The sequence below is a fragment of the Natrix helvetica genome, assembly GCF_964273705.1.
Source record: "Natrix helvetica genome assembly, contig: HAP1_SCAFFOLD_163, whole genome shotgun sequence".
Classification (NCBI taxonomy): Eukaryota; Metazoa; Chordata; class Lepidosauria; order Squamata; family Natricidae; genus Natrix; species Natrix helvetica.
Genome location: NW_028113607.1, coordinates 69,208 through 85,753, shown reverse-complemented (window position 1 = coordinate 85,753; position 16,546 = coordinate 69,208). Strand labels below are relative to the sequence as shown.

General features: G+C 47.6%; 1 pseudogene across 1 annotated transcript in view; it reads left to right on the top strand.

Annotated features, from left to right (window-relative positions):
* LOC309382316 (vomeronasal type-2 receptor 26-like) overlaps window positions 1–14,283 on the top strand; it is an 83,666-nt pseudogene extending 69,383 nt beyond the window's left edge. The window contains exons 4-5 of the transcript in view: window positions 9,593–9,719; window positions 13,373–14,283. The product of the transcript in view is annotated as a vomeronasal type-2 receptor 26-like (transcript). The remainder of the gene's footprint in view (window positions 1–9,592; window positions 9,720–13,372) is intronic.
* Window positions 14,284–16,546: the final 2,263 nt, after the last annotated feature.

Sequence of the window (16,546 nt, the reverse complement as noted above, 5' to 3'; positions counted from 1 at the left end):
ATAAAATTTCAATTAGAGACCAATTTTGGATACTGACAAATTGTATTAGGAACTGAGGTCTCCCTGTTTCTTGTACAATTGGAGAAGAAGCTAAAAAGATTCCTCCACAAAGAATCTGGGCCATAGAAGCATTAAAATATGCAGCAATCCTCACAATTATAGTAGGCCCTTTATTGGAATAGAATACTTCAGTTGGCATTTGCACATGTTAATCTAATTGAAATAAATTGTAGGGGTGAGATACAGTAATTTGATTTACATTGTTTATAGTTTTTAAATTTATTTATTATTTTCCACTTTTATAATACAATCTTGTTAATATTCTGTCTTTAATATTTTAAACAATGTCTAATTAACAAATGATTCTAATGTTTTTATGAGAACAAAATTGGATTTATTAAAATCTAATATTTTGCACTTGATCTGACCTCAAATATAACACAGCATTCTTCATTGTGTATGCAGCTCAAAATCAGATAAGTCTGTTATCTGATAAGTCTGAAACTCTGAAGACGAGGCTACTGATTATCAGCTTTTATTTCTGCAGAAAGCAAAAGACTAGATGACCTTTTTGTCTCCCACCTTAACAGAGCAGGCAGAGAGTGAAAAACGGGCATTCCCCAAATTTTTTTCCAAACATTTTACAGCTCACATAGCTTGCACAGAATGTCATTGTTATGGAAACATAATTTGATATCACGTGAATTTCATGATTTTTCTCAGCACTCTGAAAACAACAGACTTTAGAAGGGAAAAGAAATACATTTTCTGGCGTATAACTCAGAGCTTTGTTAGGGAATACTGAACACATATTTTAAGGTACAAGGAAGGTTACTTGGCAGAATTCACATTTTACTTTTCACAAGAAGTTACTTTGCTAGGCTAAGCTTGGGAATTCACCTAGAAGTTTTATCTATGTAGTTGGCATGGTTACAACGGAGCTTCTCTAAACAGCAATTTAACAAAAGCTGAATTAGGTTACACTCTGTGTATGCTCTAATGCAGTGATGGCAAAACTTTTAGAGACTGAATGCTCAAACCGCAACCCAAAACCCCTTATTTATCTCGGAGTGCCAACAACGCAATTTAACCTGAATAATGAGGTTTTAGTTTAGAAAAACAATAACAGCGCTTTCAATGATACAAACACCTTTTTATTGAAAGGTAAACGTTTGCATTTGGCATGCTTTTGATTAATCTGACTTTTGCGGTTGAATGCACGCTGGTAATCTTTCTAACCTTGACTCATACTTTGTAAGTGTGGGAGCAACACATGCAGCACTCAGGTCATCTGTTAGTCCAGGGGGGGTCAAACTCAATTTCAATGAGGGCCCCATTGTGGTTGACTTCGGAGGCCATGGTGGGCATGGCCAGCTCCCACTGCTGCTGTACTCGCTCTCCTTGGTTGCCCATGGGGAGTGCAGGAGGGCAAAGTATGTGGGTCAGAGGGAGGCCCACTCCCTCTCCTTATGAGACCTAGCTTTGTAACAAAAGCAACCTCAATGATAGGATGGGAGACCACCAGGAGAGGTCAGGAGGAGGGGACAAGGGGATGGTAAAAGGCAGATTCAAGCACCCATCCTCTTTTGCAGAGTCATTCTTGGGGCAAAAAGTGGTTGCCTGCCAGTCTCCTGCTCCTCCCCTTCCCCCAACTACTTTCCACTTAACTACTTAATGGGGCTCTTTCTCTCATGGAGCAGCAAATGGGGCAAGACAGAGACAGAGAGGGTAAGAGAGCAACCCAAGTGTGTGTGTGTGTGTGTGTGTGTGTGTATACGTATGTGTGTGTGTGTACCCAAACTGCTGCCAATGGTGTGGGCGACACCTGAGCAGGGAGGCAGGGTGTGTGTGTACATTCCTCCCCATTCAAGCAGGGCCTCTCATTTCCCCCCAGCACAGTTGGGGCATTAAGGCTGCTGCCACCTAAGCACCATGATTGCCCCCTCCGCAGCCAATCAGCCAGCCCCACCTGACCTGCTCCCTGCCGGCTCCTGCAAAGCCTCCCCATTCTCCTCCTCCTATTCTTCTTCATGTCATCGTCCTCCTCCGCCCAAGTGGCAGTGGGCTCCACAGGACAGGCTCTCATTTCTGCCCTGGGGCAGCGAACTCTGGTGGGCTGGAAGTGAGTGTGAATGGCCTGGCTCTCCAGTGCTTCCTGGCTCAGTTGGAGGCTTCCTTCAGCCTTCAAACAGTTGCAGGGGTTTTTTTTTCTCCTTCCAGGTTGGACTGGAGGCTTTTAAGGGCCAAAATGGGGTGCGGAAGGCGCAGGGTGTTTTTATTCCTTTTGGGCCTTGGAAAGCCTCCTGCACCAACCTCAAAGCAAAGAAAAAAACCCTGCAACTGTCTGAAGGCTGAAGGAAGCCTCCAACTGAACAAGGAAGCATGGGGTGGGGTGGGGGGTTCCAGGCCATTCACATTCACTTCCAGCCCACTGGAGTTTCCTTGCAATGCAAGCGCGCCCCCCCGAATACTCACGCATCCCCCGCCCTGGCCCTCAGCATAGGCCCAAAAACCTGCTGGCTGGCAGGAGGGGCTCCTGCATGTGGATGCTAGTGGAGCTGGGCTTGCGCGGCTGGTGTGCCGGGAGAAAGGGCTCTGCATGCCACAGGTTCCCCATCATGGCTCTAATCCTTTCAATTCCTTTTCCAGATCAATCATGTAAAAGCTTCAGAGGCTCTGAGTGATAAAAGTCGATCCCCCTTTTTCCACCACATGTTCCCCAAAGAAGGGATCCAGTACCCAGCAATTGTCCAGCTGCTCCTCCACTTCAGATGGACCCTGATTGGCCTCTTTGCTTCAGACACAGAAAAGGGAGAGAATTTCATGAGGATTTTTCCTCCTATGCTTGTCAGGAATGGAATTTGTGTGGTTATATCACAGCAATTCTCAACAATCAAACATGCAGCCCCCCTCAGGGATGCCCTCACTAAGTGGAGACAAGTCAACGTCTTTGTTCACTTCATAGAATTTGATTTCATTTGGGAGAGAACCATTCCTTTCCATGCAATACTTATGCAACTCCCAGGACCCATTGAAGGAAAAGTCTGGATCCTCACAAATTTTTTGGGGTATACAATACATAAATACAAAACTTTCAAATACATCCATAGTATTTGGAACTTTCGTTATCTGGTGAAGGAAAGGCCAAAGGATGAAGCCTTTGAACCCTTTTTCTTTGTGGAAGAAAAGTTTCAAGATCATTATTTTCGCTGTTCTCTTTCAAAGAATGTCTTTTCTGTCAAAGTCCGCAGAAGATGCACCCAGAAAGCCCCACTGGAGACCCAATGGAAAAGGGACAGAAAAAGGATCCCAAATTACTACCAACCTTACAGTTTTATTAAGACTCTGGCCCAGGCCTTGAATGCCACTTATTCCTCCAGACCAAGGAGGAGGAGAAAGGAGGGAGAAAATATGTCAGGGTCTCCAAGGCTGCAGCCGTGGCAGGTATGGGGGTCCCGATATGGATCCATTAATCTTAGATCCTTTGGAGGAGGAATCCAGAGGAGAAGGAGGGGAACCATCTCAACAGATCTGGCCAATTTAATTACTCAGGGAATTAATGGTTCCAAAGAGTAGATACCATGGCATTTTGATATTTAGCGCTGCTAATTGGAAAATGCTGTATTCTTTTTAAAATAAATTCCCGCATTTGTGGGTTTGTGATTAGCCTGGTGGAATTCCACCTTTCTTCCGTCCCCATTGCAGGTGGGTCTGTGTGCAGCTGGACAGGCAGCTAAGCCCCCCTATTCTCCTCCAATGAAAGGGAGCCTGGCGTGGATCTGGATGCTGTATTGGGAGAAGAGGGCAGGTGAAACTGAGGAGATGCAAATGGAAATCAAATAGAAAGACGAGATAGGCAGCATTAACTAACAGCCAGCAAAGAAGCAGCTGGAACCTCTCAGGTGATGCTCCGTGTGAGGGAGGGAGGCGTCTCCAGATGACCAGGGGTCTCGGTCACAACGGCTGCTTCCGTCTTCTCCAAAGGCTGACAGGCTACACTGGCTGCCTGTGGCTTTTCAGGTGTGTTTCAAGGTGTTGACCATCATTTTTAATGCACTCCATGGCACAGGACCTAGTTATTTGTGGGATCGTATCCTGCCCCATACATCCCTTCGGCCGATTCGCTCACACAGAGAGGGACTCCTCCGGGTGCCGTCCACTAGGCTGTGTCAGCGGGCGACGCTTAGGGGAAGGGCCTTCTCTGTGATGGGCCCGACCCTCTGGAATGACCTTCCCCCCGACATTAGAATGACTACGGATCTCCGCTCCTTCCGTCAGAAACTTAAAACCCACCTATTCCAGCTAGCCGGCTTGGCCTAATTCCATCTTCCCACCTCAGTTTTATTTCTAAATTTTTTAGGGTCTGTTTTTAATGTTTTTAACTTTTATAAATTCGTACAGGGGTTGTTTAATTTGATTTTTAGTTATGTATATGATTGTTTGTATGTTTTTTAAATTTAGTCCTGTACACCGCCCCGAGTCCCCCCGGGGAGAGGGGGCGGTCTAGAAATTTAATAAATTATTATTATTATTAGAAAATGGAGTCTGGCTTCAGACCTTATAGTTAGGCTTATCTGCCCCTGGCAGATAATTATTCAGCTAAAATCTTATCTCTTGTAACTGAATTCATTTTTCCATGTCTGACACTGTGGAATAATAGTGAGCAGATCTTACATTCATGTGTAACATGAGTCAGGTATTGGAAGAGGGGTGTATCCAGTGGTGGGTTTCAAATTTTTTGCTACCGGCTCTGTGGGCATGGCTTGGTGGTCTTCTTATTGGGTGGGTGTGGCTTAGTGGTCATGTGAATGGGTGGGTGTGGCCAACTTGACATCACTCACATCAAGGGATACCTTGCCTGGCCTCTCTTTGCCTCAAGGAGATACAATTTCCCTGTCTATTTATTTACTACCACTGAACATCCAAAATACACAATTTAATCCTATGTACTGTATATATGCCATATGTGTATATACATATTACATAGTATAGTGTGTGTATAGGCACACAGAAAAATACATTATCTACTATATATACTGCATGTGCATGTACCAGGGGTGGGTTTCAGCTGGTACGGACGGGTACGGGAGTACCGGATGGCGAAATTTAGCTTGCCTTAGCGTACCCGTTCGTTCGAAGGCCCCGACAAGCCCATGTGGCGTGTGCTGCCTTTTTCTCTTTGATAGCCGCTTCGTTTCCAATGAAGGGGGGGTGGGGAATCCCTGCAGAGGGAGGAAATCATATGGATTCCCCACCCCCTTCAGTGGAAAAGAGGCAGCTGTCAGAGGAGGGAGCAGCGTGCGCCTGTGGGCTTGTCCAACAAATCCTCGCCTCCTGTTCTTTCTTCGCCTGTTTGAAGAACAGTGGCAGACATGAGGAAATTGGTGTGTGTGAGAGAGAGAGAAAGGGAGAGAAAGAAAAAATGAGAAAGAAGAAAAGAGAAAGAAAGAAAATTGGAGAGAGAGAGACAAGAAAGAAGGAAGGAAAAGAAAGAAAGAAAATAATGGGAGAGAGACACACAAAGAAAGAAGGGAGGAAGGAAGAAAATAAGAAAAAGAAAGAGAACTTATGACCACAATTGAGCCCAAAGTTTTGGCTGCGGGGTAAGAGCATTGTTAAGTGAATTTCACCACATTTTCCAACTTGCCCACACCCACCCGGTCACATGACCGCCAAGCCACTCCCACAAAACAGGCTACACCTACAGAATAGGTTCTAAATTTTTTTGAAACCCACCCCTGGAATGTACACACACACACACACACACACACACACACAGAGGTCTTCTAAAACTATACACACTTACTTTGTTTGGAAAAGCACAGTCAACTTTCTCCCATACATCTAACTATAACTTCTTACACACACCTTCAGATGCTCTTCCCTAGCCTGCACATGACTGTTAGAGCCAGGAGATGTCATGGATTGAGTAAAATGTGGTGAAACTCACTTAACAACGCTCTTGCTTAGCAACCAAAATGTTGGGCTCAATTGTCATAAGTCAAGGACTATCTCTGCCTTCCTCTGCATGGCAGCCTTGTCCTAGTAAACTCCTTCTCCTTTTCTGGCAATTTTCCTCTCTGTTAGAGGCACCAAAATAATCCAGAGGATATAAGGTCTCCTGCTGGACCAGGGGGTTGGACTAGATGGCCTCCAAGGTCCCTTCTAACCCTGCTGGAGCAGGGGTTGGACTAGAACCGTGATGGCAAACCTATGGCATGCGTGCCAGAAGTGGCACGCAGAGCCATTTTTCCTGGCACGCGGAGCCATCACCAGTTCCTCTTCCGGGTTCGGGCGCTGCAGCCAGCTGGTCTTGACACACATTGGCGTGCCAGAAAGCAGAAGTGGAGCCACCTGGTGCGCATGCACACACTAGGAAAATGATCTTTTTGTTTCCAGGGTGCACATGCGTGTCGGCCATTTGGTGATCTGCTTCCTGGCACGCATGCACACCAAAAACTAGCAACATGAAGAGCAACGGCCGCGCGTGCCAAAAGACACAGAGAGGGGCTCCTGGCCATCGCTTCTTAGTAGAGCTGTGGTCGGGGCTTTCCTCCCTCCCCCACCTGAGTGGGCTTCTTGCATAGAAGCAATCGGGCAGCCACCGGCTGGAAGCAGCAGCGCAACAGTCGCCGTTACCAGGGGCGAAGGGGTGGCGGTGGCGAGAATGGGCGACCGCCGCCCCTTTGTCTCTTCCCCAACAGCGGCTGTTACACTTCCGCTTCCAGCCAGGATGCTGGCGGAGGAGCTGCTGGTGGGGAAGCTAGCTACCCGCATCAAGACGCCACCAAGGGTCTGGCAGAATATATACCGGCTGGAAGCGGCAACGCTCCGGACTGCGGATCCTCATCAGAGCTGCAGGCTGGAGCTCTGAAGAAGTCTGCTCAGGCAGGGGGGGGGGGAGGGATGCCTGGGACCGCCCGTCCTTGCCATCACTACTTCTTTGCTGTTGCGCTGCTTCTTCCAGCCGGGATATATTCTGCCAAAGAGAGAGAGAAAGGAAGAATGAGAGAGAAAAAGAAAGAAAGAATGAGAGAGAGGGGGGGAGGGAGGGAGGACTCTGAAGCTTTTCAACATTGTGGGCCGCCTGGGAGGAGGCTATAGAGACCCTAATCCGACAAGAAAGCCAGGAAAGACGGAGCGATCCCAGTTCTGCAGCAAGAGGGGTTTCTGCAATGGGGAGGGAGAGGGGGCAGCCGCAGCTTCCAAAGGCCTTTTAGCCATAATTGCCATCAGAGCAGATGTTGGGGAGGGGGACAAGGAGGAAAGGGGTCCCCTGACATTCCCTCAGACCCCAAGGAAGGAAGGAAGGAAGGAAGGAAGGAAGGAAGGAAGGAAGGAGGGAGGGAGGGAGGGAGGGAGGGAGGGAGGAAGGGAAGAGAAGGGAAGGGGAGGGGAGGGAAAGGAATGGAAATGGGAAAGAAGGAAACTATGAAAAACGGAGGGAATGGGAAGGGAAGGAAAAAGGAAGGGGAAAGGAAAGGAAAAAGGAAAGGAAATATGAAAGGAAAAAGGAAAGGAAAAAGGAAAGGAAATGGGAAAGAAAAGGATGATTAAGGGAGGGAAAGGGAAGGGAAGGAAAAAAGAAAGGAAAAGAGAAAGGAAAAGAGGAAGGAAAGTAAAAGAGAAAGGAAAGAGGGAAAAGGTGAAGAATGGCCACTGCTGGAGTGGTCGGGAGCAGCCTGAGGTGGGCATTCAGGAGCAGGCCAAGATGAGCAGGAGGCCACGGCAAAGACAGGCAAACAGGCTGGGCTGCGTGAACACGTGGTTGAGGCCAGGGAGCCAAAGAGCAGCTGCAGCTATGACTCTAAGGCACCAGCCAAGGCGTGTGAGGCAAGTAGTGGTGGGGAGAGACGTGGCCAGGCAGAATCTTTACTACCGGGGAGCCTGAAGTTGCTGAATCCCACCATTGGCTGTATCCTCCCTTCTCCAACCAAGGGATTGTGTCAGTTGGAAAGGGGGCTCCCAGACTCCTCCTGATCTTCAGCTCTTCTCCTTGTGGTCTTTCCTCAAGGCTAAGAGCAGCTCCTCTGACCTCTTCCTTGACTTCCTTGTCTTTCCCTGAAGTTCACGTAGATTTTGCATGTAGGGGTGGGGTGGGGCATGGCAAGGTAGAATTCTCCTCCACGTGTGATGCCTGCAAGGGGACCTGGTCCTTGAGTTGGGGTCTCCCCAAACCAGAATGTTCATTTCCTGAGATTCTTATGGCTGCATTTGCCTTCTTTCCATGAACATCTCCCTGCTGACTCAGATGCTGTTTCCAGTTAACTACGATTTTGAGATCATTTTCACAAACATGGATATCGAGTTTGATATCTCTCATCTTTTGTCCAGTCCATCATTCATTTTCTTACATGAGACTCTATTGTTAGTCAAGTCCTAGTAGCTAAAAATCAGATATTTTTCTACTGCTTTTTACTTATGCACCCTTCTCTGTGTGCTAATCATAAATATTGTTTCTGGAAACTTGGTATTCTTCTTATAACATTTTATTTTATTCAAAAAGGTAAAATACAATGTTTCAAAGAAAAAACTATTACTTTTTTTTTCTCTGTTCATTTTATTTGTCATCTGCTCTAGAATGATCCCTATAATTGACAAATTCTGTCCATTATATTTTCTCTATATACTGTCAATATACGATTGACAATTTTTTCTCAAACTTTTTCTTTCGCTTATAAAGATAATGGCAGTATTTGTACCTATTTAATCATATTTAGAAATTAAACAATTGTAGAAGAAAGATTCAAAGTGAGATAAGAAACTAAGTTTTTTACTTTTCATATTCCTGGATGTTCCCTTTCTAGTTTCATCCCTTTCTGAAGAAGAATGAATTTTGGAATATTTCCCACTTTAAACTGTACTTGGACCAAAATGGAGAGATAAAAGCAGATATAGGCATTCACGGCTACTTGCTTCCCCCCAAGGAGGATGCCAAGACAGAGAAGCTGGCCTATTTTGAAAGGCAGAGACTTTCTATCAATCAAGATGCTCTTTCACGGCTAAAGTTGCTCAATAAGGTGAGAGAAATTTTGCTGTGTTTTCTCTGTTTCCCAAAGCTTGAGGTCCCATTTCAAGTGGGCAAAGCCTAGAGTCTCCAGGGTGGTTGGCCTTCCATGCCAGTTGGTATCATCTAATGGAAGTTCTTTAACATATGGGATCTAAGTGGAGGGGCTTTGCCATGTTTTATGGAAACCTTTCAAGATCTTACAGGTCAGAGGTTTAAAATCACAGTTTTATTCTGTATTTTAAAAATCTAATGGAATAAAAGTTTCCTAAATATTTTATAGAAAACTGTTATCAGTTTTAATAAAAATAAATCATCATACTTAAAACTTTTCAATTCCATCCCGCTAGACTATTAAGTAGAAAAGTACCTTATTGCAATGTTAAATTCCAAAAGGAAAAGGAAGGAATTAATGTAGAATCTTCCAGTTGTTATCCCTCCTGCATCTGTTTAGAAGTAGTCAGAGATTCATATTTACCTCAGTGAAGACCAGAGGCTCTTTGTCTCCATCCATTTTTACCTCCATTTTCCATGGACAGAGAGTCCTAACATCTTTTCTTTGGCATTCCTTGTTTTTCTGCTCAGTCCCTGCCTCAGTCCAACTGTGCGGAAAATTGTCATCCTGGATTTGTCAAGAGGGCTCGAGAAGGAGAGCCAGTTTGCTGCTACGACTGCGTTCCTTGTCCGGAGGGGACCTTCTCCACCCAGGAAGGTGGGTCACACTAAGGAAAATGGGAGGCTTTGTGGAACTGGATCCATCCAGAACATTTTCATGAAAGTGCAAGTTAGAAGTTCATCTGGTTTTTTAATTTTTACCCTGCACAAATTCTTATCTAAAAGGAAGTAAATGAAAAAGACTTGAAGGAGGGGCTGGGAGGAGATGGGAGGAGGGGGTGGCAGACTGTGAAAGCTTTACTGATAGCAGAGGAAATTTCTCTTCTGCTCTTTAGTTTGTACATGTGCTGCTAAATTCACCTTTCTAGGAAGATCTGAGTTCTTTGAAACTTGATGAATTGTTTTAGGTCCACCTTCTGAAAGACCTTGCAATTCACTGTATATTGAATCCTCCCCTTGAGGATCACTGAGAAGGTGTAACTGGTCCATAATGTGGTGCTGTGGATAGTTATGGGGGGAACTCATTGCACAAATATTCTGCCAGTCATGTAGATCAATAAATCAGAGTAGAGCTGGAAGGGACCATGGAGATCTTCTACCACTCCTCAAGCAGGAGAACCTATACCATTTCAGACAAGTGACTGTCCAGTCTCTTCTTTAAAACCTCCAATGTTGAAGAACCCAAAACTTCTGGAGGCAAGCTGCTCCATTGGTTAATGGTTCTCACTGTTAGTAAATTTCCCTTTAATTCCACATTGCTTCAAGATATAAGATACTGCAGGTCAGGGGTGGGTTTCAAAATTTTTTACTACCAGTTCTTTGAGTGTCCCTGGGGGAGGGGCATGAGGCTAGCTGGTCATGGTCAACTTTATGTCTCTCATGCACATGCCCATTCAGTCATACAGTATGTCCCCCCACACACACACACACACCTAGCCACGCCCAAAGAACGAGTGAAAATTTCTGTTTTGCCAGCTGGGAGGCTAGCAAAGAAGCCTCGCTTTCCCTGCCACCGCAGAAGACATACAAACACACACACACACACACTCCCCATCTAGCTGCTTTGTGTGGCCAGGAGGGTGCGCATGCGTGGGGAGACACCCCTCAAGTGAGTGCCAAAACACATCAAAGGAAGATGGAGCGGATGGCTGATCATTTAAGGAGGGTCTTAACAGAATGCAAAAGGACGGGGCTTCTCTCCTTGGGTCCAGCCATCACCTTGCTGGGTTATTCCTGCCCCCCATCCCATGAGAGGAGGAGGAGGGCAGAGGAGGAGGGTCGCCTTAGTGCAGGAGCGAAGCAGCTGTGTAGCTCCCTTCATGCCACATTTGTGCGTAAGGCAGCTTTAGCTTCCTGCTGCTTTGGGATGGAGCTTGTGCTCTCCGCGCTTGGCTGAGGAGCTGCAGGGGGGACATGGTAAGGTGATGATTAGGGCCATAGTGCAGGAGAGAAGCTGCGCCCTTATGCGTCCTGCTAAGACCCTCCTTACGTGAGCACCTGGCCACCCCACGCGCACCTTTGCTGCAATTTGGCACTCGCTTGAGCGGGGGGAGGTCTCCCTATGTGTGTGCACCCTCCCGGCCCTGCCACAGCCAGCCAGGGGGTCGCGAGAGTAGAAGGAGGAGGGCTGCCCAAAAGGAATCCTCCACCATGGCTGGCAAGCACCTTGCCCAGCGGACAACTTTTTGAAAGAGACTCAGAAACACAGAGAGAGATTGCCACACACACACACACACTTCTGAAAGAGAGAGAGAGAAGGGGGGGAGAAACGGGGGGAGATCGGCTGACGAGTGAGGGCTTTCTCTGAGCCTGACACCCGGGGTGGGTTTGCGTGTTTCAGCAGAGCCAGCACCCTTTTCCTACTGCCCTGAATCTTTAAAGCCGCAGCTGGGTGCTGCTAGCCTGCCCCCGTTTATGACCTCCCCTCCTCCTGGATTCCATTCCCACTGTTAGATACTTCCCCCTCTATTGCTACTAGACAATGGAAGTCTCCACTCAGGTCCTCTGTTGCCGGCGGGAACAGAGGGGAACCTGATTGGCTGAAGGGCCGGACAGCTCCCATTTAAAAGGGGAGCTGTCCGACCATCTACTCAGTGGAAGTTTTCACGTACTTCAATGAATAGCTGTTATCACCTTTTGTGCCTTTCATTACCTGATCTAACACCCACCTTGCCAGCCCTTGTGTGTGAAGGTCGGCGTCGGTCCCAGCTGGGCCAGGCCAGTGTCTCTGGGCAGAGAGCAGGCTGCGCATCCCTTACCGCTCGCCACCGCTCGCCCTCTCACCACTTTCCTGGCCAGCCACCCAGCTAAGCAGGCAGGGCCTGGGTTGCAGCCAGCATGGAGGGGACTGTAAGGGAAGTGAGCCCCATGCCAGCATCTCTGCCTCCTTCCTCTGAGAGCCATCTTGGGGGATGGCCAGTCTCCCCGGCCGCTGCACCCTTGCCTTCCACGTGAGAGCTGGAGGAACGAGGCAGCCTCGCTTCCCTTACCACTCGCTGCCGCCCGCCTGCTCCCTGGCTGTTTTCCTGGGGAAGGGCCTCGGGAGGCTTTGCTGAGCTGTCCCAGAGCTGTGTAGAGGCTTCCCTGCTGGAAAAGCCAACCAGCCACTCCCAGGAGAGGCTTTGGCAAGGATCTTGCCTGCTGGGCAGCCTTTTCAGAAGCATCGTGGCTCAGCCTCACCTTGCCCAGCTCTCTTCTGATTCCTTTAGACCAGGCTTTGGTCTAACTCCTCCTGGAAAGCTCAGAATTGGCAAAAGAACTCAATTCAGCCAGAAAACGTTACTTTTGACCCAGAACTCAGTTTCGAACAAGAAACACATATTAGTGGTGTCCTGAGTCGGGAAAGCTAAAAAGACCACTCCATTCGGTGATCTGTGGTGCTTTCTCCCTTGGACGCCACAGAAACCCAGGCTGGGGGGGGGGGGCTTTGTGCAAGCTTGACGGCAGGAAGAAGCATCCTGTTGCAGGCACCCAGGGTGGCCTCGACCTCCGCCTCCCTACCACCCCCAGCTCCGTGGAACTTCCCTGCCAACCCACTGACCTGGGGACGCTCCCAGCTATGCTGGGTGGCCATCTTTCACATCCCATTGCAGGCTGCAGTTGGCCCTTGGATGGGCCCACTTCCTCCAGGTGCCTCTTCCCAGCTGGGAGACCCTCTGGGTCATCCCTGCCGCTCTGGGTCGGTGAGCAGCCTGCATGCCACCCCCACATGACCTTTATAAATAGAAATTCACCATCTTCCTTTTAAACTTTCCATGAGAATCTTTCTAAAACTTCTTATGTTTACATAGCAAGCATGAGGCCCCTGCCAAATGGAGCATTGGAGGCCAGGCTCACCCGCTTGCTTGCCGATTTCCCGGCTGGCTGCCTCACTGACCAGGTGGGGTCCGGGCTGCAGCCGGCGGGAGGGGGTTGAAACACATGGGAGGTCCAGTATATTAACTGCCCTGAGGAATGACTCCAGAGGTTTTCCTAAAAGGATTACATGATTCATTATTAGCCTCTAATAATGGAGGTTCCTATGAAGATTCTACCCATTACACAGGAAATAATTAACATCCCAGGACTTCCCTCAACTTCAAATACCTAGTTTTATATATATATAAAATATCCTTCTTATGCTCTTTTTAATGAAATCATTAAGAAATACTTCTTGGAAAATGCCCATGGTATCAGCTGTTCTCCAAAGAAAGTATTTCCTGTAAGATGAAAGGACAGAATGTTAAAGAAAGTTGCTTTTTGCTTTCTCAGATACAGAAAAATGCACCAAGTGTCCGGATGATAAATATCCAAATGTGGATAGAATCCAATGTATCCCCAAAGCTAAAACCTTCCTGTCTTATGAAGAACATCTGGGCATCATCCTGGTCTCTTTTGCCCTGCTCTTATTCCTAACTACAGGCCTTGTTTTAATTATCTTCATTAAATACCGAGAAACTCCCATTGTCAAAGCCAACAACCGGGACCTCTCCTACATCCTCCTGGTCTCCCTCCTGCTTTGCTTCTTGTCTCCTCTTCTTTTCATTGGTCAACCAAGGAAAGCCACCTGCCTTCTCCGACAAACGGTCTTCAGCATCATCTTCTCAGTTGCCTTTTGTTCTCTCTTGGCCAAAACCATCACGGTGGTGCTGGCTTTCCTAGCCACAAAACCAGGAAACCGAGTGAAGAGATGGTTGGGGAAGAGCTTGGCCAACTCCATCATCCTTTCTTCTTCTGCTCTCCAACTTGTCATCTGCTCCATCTGGCTGGGAGTTTCTCCCCCCTTCCCTGACTCTGACCTCCACTCCCAGCCTGGAGAGATCATCCTGCAATGCAACGAAGGGGCCGTTGTCATGTTCTACGTCACCCTCAGCTACATGGGCTTCCTGGCTGCCATCTGCTTCACGGTGGCTTTCCTGGCCAGGAATCTGCCTGGGGCCTTCAACGAAGCCAAGCTGATCACCTTCAGCATGCTGGTCTTCTGCAGTGTCTGGGTGACTTTTGTGCCCACCTAACTGAGCACCAAAGGGAAATACATGGTGGCTGTGCAGGTCTTCTCCATCCTGGCCTCCAGCGCTGGTCTGCTGGGCTGCATCTTCATCCCCAAGTGCTACATTATCCTTCTGAGGCCAGACCTGAACACAAAGGAGCATCTCACAGCCAGAAGAAATGTGGAAATGTGAGAAAGAGGAATTTCAACTCCAATCTATTTTCTGTACATGATTGGGGGCAACAATTTTTATTCAAATTAATAAAGATTATCTGGAAGATCTCTCTGAAGATTTCTTGGAGGAATGAGAATGTGTTAACAAGATAGAAATAAAAAATTAATGCACGGGCAACCTTTATGCCTTCATTTCTCAATACATTTTACCCAAACTGCTGTGGAAATACGTTTTTTTTATTTAGACAATGTCTCTTTCTTGAGATGGTAACAGGGTGGGCATGAAAGTACCTTGATGCGTGCTAATTATGTACATTCATGCTTATCTCCTTTGTTAGATATGCATCTTGAGGGTTATCATTTTGTCCTCCTTTCCAGAAATGTTTAAACATGAGTGCATCCTTTTGTCTGTGGGATTTCCTCCCACTATTTTACAGAGAGAAATTCCTTCAGTGGACAATGAATAAATAATAATTGCAGTAAACCTTGATTATTGTTTGTTTGGGTCATGTGGTTGTTTCCACTGAAAGTGGTGTCAGGAGTGGGATTCACAATCTTCGATCCCACATCCCTTCCCGTTGCCACTTAAAGGCACCATTGAGGAATATCTGTGAGACCACGGTCTGTGTCTAAGAGTCTATTGTGGCTGGCATGGTTTGTTGAATGTATGTGGTCCCTTCCTTCCCAACTCTCAGCTGTCCTGGCCCTGCTCTGAGCCCAGCTGAGCAAGGGCCGTTGGTGTCCAGGAATCCCGGGGGGAATTTGCCTTTGGAGGGCTCAGTGTGACCTTTCTGTGTCGAAGAAGGGAGGCTGACCTGGAAACTCTGTTCAAACTCCTTTGTTCCTATTGTCTTAATGGAGGGATTCCCAAAGCTGATCCTAGGGAGGGAAGTGGATGATGGTGTTCTGACTGGGGAAGGAATCTTTCCCAAAGAAATAGATAAACCCTCTGTGGCCCAGGCACCTCATTTATGTACTACATGAAGACTGCAGGGGCCTCTTGTAGCCCAAAAGGCATAACTTTGAATTGGAAACTGCCAAGGGGGCAGTTAAATGTGGTCTTCCATTCATCCCCCTCCCTGATACGTATGTGGTAATACACCTCTCTCAAGTCTAGTTTGGTCAACACCTTGCCTTTAGCCAAGTGGATCAACATATCCTTCATGAGGGGGATGGGGTAGGTGTTTTTTATGCATATGGCTTTTATCCCCCGCAGATCAATGCAGAGATGAACCCCGCCATCTTTCTTCTCTTTGAAGAGCACTGGGGCTGCTATTTCTGACTTAGATGGTTGAATAAAGCCCCGCTTCAAATTGATGTCAATGTACTTCCTTAATTCTACCATCTCTTTGGGAGTCATGGAGTACATTTTCGGCTTTGGTAGGGTAGCCCCAGGTATGAACTCTATTGCGCAATAGGTGGGCCGATGAGGGGGGAGATAGTTGCAATCTTCCTCACTGAAAACCCCTGCAAAGTCCCAGTACTCTTTCGGCACTTGCTGGATTCCTGTGGATTTTGTGTCTGCTGCAGGGGCTGCAGGCACTGGGCGGTCTGCTTTATTGGGCTTGATAGTCCCTGAGTGGCCCTCTAGCTTCTTGGGTGGTAGCGGCCCAAAACTTATGATCAATTTCTGAATGCCGTCCTCCCACTTTATGGTAGGTTTCCACTTGTCCAGCCATGCAAGCCCCAAGATAATTGATTCATACATCTTTGGAGCTATGATGAATCTGAGGAGTTCATAGTGGCAGCCTATCTGCAACTTTCAAGTCAGTAATTAGTTTGGCCGGGGCCCCTCCAATTAGTGTCCCATCCACCTGCTCAAACCGAATGGGATGGTCTAGGGGTCTTGTGCATATGCCTAGCTGCGCCACAACAGACATGCTGATTAAGCTTCGGGTGCAGCCGTTGTCCACAATTGCCTCAACTTCCTCTTCTGCCCCCGTCTCGGGCACTATGAGCTTGGCTTTGATGGCAAAGGGGCAGATGGGTGCGCTTACCATTGGGTCATCATCCTCACTGCTTCCTTAATCTGGGCTTGACAAGGGCCTTTCGGCTGGGCCTCCACTGATCCCTGGGGAAAAGGTTGTGTGGCTGAGGATTGCTTTGCAAATTTAGTGGCTTGTCTTTTCCCAGGCAGCTTCATTTGCCTCTCTGCCGGCTGAGGTTCCTGGAGGAGCTGTCCCTTCAGCACTTTCCCCTGTCTTGCTATTGGCAGGGAATCATCTTTGGAAGGGGGAGCCCTTTCCCCTTCGAGCTTCCCAAGCTTTTCCCCCCTGCTGCTT